Below are 1,993 nucleotides of genomic sequence, written 5' to 3' on the forward strand. Positions count from 1 at the left end.
AGAGAGGCACCCAGCATGTGCTGGGGAGGCTTGCCTTTGCTAGCTCAAACTGAATTCTCCAGAGGCCAAAGACAAAGAAAGGACTTCAGGATAAACCGCCTGAGTTTAAACTGACTCCGGGTCACCTTTCTGATCCAGTAAAGAGACAGGAACGTCTGTCCAAGGGGAGGGCCCCATTCCTTAGAGAAGGGTTGGAAGGATGGTCACCTGCCAGAGCCTTGTTGGAGTTGGGGTGATCTCTGGTAAGCTTAGTAGCATGCGTGTAGGTTCTTTTATTGTTTTTTCTCATGTTTTCTCTAATGCTTTCACCTTAAGAATAAATGTGCTTGCTTAGAAAGAGCTGTGTGATAACTGTAGGCAATTATGCCGTTTCTAGCCTCTGAGGAGAAAAGCAAAGCAGGCCTGATGTGCTGGGGAATTTGCAGTGTAGGCAGGGAACTGTGCAGCCTGGAGATCTCCCAGTCAGCAGGGAGTGGGGAACTAGAAACCCTGGCTGGACCATGGTAGGGGAATAAAGGTGCAGTTGCCATGAACTGTGTCAAGTGTGTGTGTGTGTGTGTGTGTGTGTGTACACGCACATGCACAAACTATATCGTATAGGTCATGTGCAGATCAGAGCTATTCCATGTTAAGTTGCAATTGAATTTAAACACTGAGAGAGACCTAATTCACCCTTCTCAGAATTTCTGCCTTAATACAAAGAAATCAGATCTTCCATTTTCTGCCTGAACACAAGGAGCAGAGAATTAATTCTCCAGGGTAGGGATCAGGATTTGAGGAGGTCTCAAAGGCAGGAACCCTACCCATGGAGGCATGAACAGCTGCACTGGCCCTGCTGGTAGGGGATTCTCTTCAACTCACCCAGATGACGAGATCTTTCCTCCTCTTAACCTTTTATCTATAGTGCAATTAGACGTGAGCAGAGCTGGCTGTGCTGGAAAAAAGTTTCTTTAACCTGGCAAGAACAACTTCTTAATTAGTAAGCCAATGGTGGGGAGGATGGTCTGAGTCTGAGCCAGGTGAGCAGAAGACGGTTCTACTCACCGTGATCAGCACGGACTCCACTCAATGCTCTGCTGAGATCGGATGCAGTGAGTGATCCTTTGGAATCCGCAACCAGGCAGATCTAGTGTTAACCGAAGTGCAGTTGCCTATCCATTGCTCTACAGTCCTGGAGTCAGCATCACTGACTGTAAGTTAGTCAGTCCCAAAAGAGGACGATGTCTATCTGGTACCACAGGCCTTATGTAAGTGGCAGACGTTCTCCCATTGACACCAGCGTTGTGTGCAATGTGTGTCCATCTGTTTGTCCATGCTGAATAACCTAAGACAGTAGTTCTATTACCATCCTCAAGGGAGTTAGATGGATCACAAGCCACCCTCCATTCTTTGTTTTCAGTCTTACATTGAAGTGTATTTGCTCGGTCTCTACTATATTAGTGTCTGAATCACTTGTGCTCTTAAACCATTGTGCTTTTTTTCTATCAATAGCTATACAAATTGGCAGGAAGGATTCTGCTTGAGAGTGGGGTCAGGACTGGCCTTACCATGAGGCAAACTGAGGCGGCTGCCTCAGGTGCCAGACTGTGGGAGGGCACCACTAGGACCTAGAGTGTAGAAAATTGTCTGGTGCATATGTATTCTCTCTGCTCTAGATGCACAAAGATGGTGGAGTGCTGTGCTGGAGGAAGGAGAGCACAAGAGACATAACAGGCAGGCAGGAGAAAAGGTGAGAGGGAATAACAGAAAGTGGCAGGAGCTGCAGGGAGAGAGAGGAGGAGGAGCCTCGTATGCAGGGCCAGCTCCAGGCACCAGCAAAGGAAGCAGGGGCCTGGGGCGGCCAATAGAAAGAGGCAGCAGTTGATCTGTTGTTGGGGCGGCACATCCGGGTCTGTGGCGGCACTTCGGCAGTGGGTGCTTCACTCCCTCTTCCTCTTCGGCGGCACTTCAGCGGCCGCTCAATCGGGGTTTCCCTTTTTTTTTTTTTTTTTTT

Source organism: Terrapene carolina, unplaced genomic scaffold, assembly GCF_002925995.2.
Source record: "Terrapene carolina triunguis isolate 2854851 unplaced genomic scaffold, T_m_triunguis-2.0 Scaffold238, whole genome shotgun sequence".
Classification (NCBI taxonomy): Eukaryota; Metazoa; Chordata; order Testudines; family Emydidae; genus Terrapene; species Terrapene triunguis.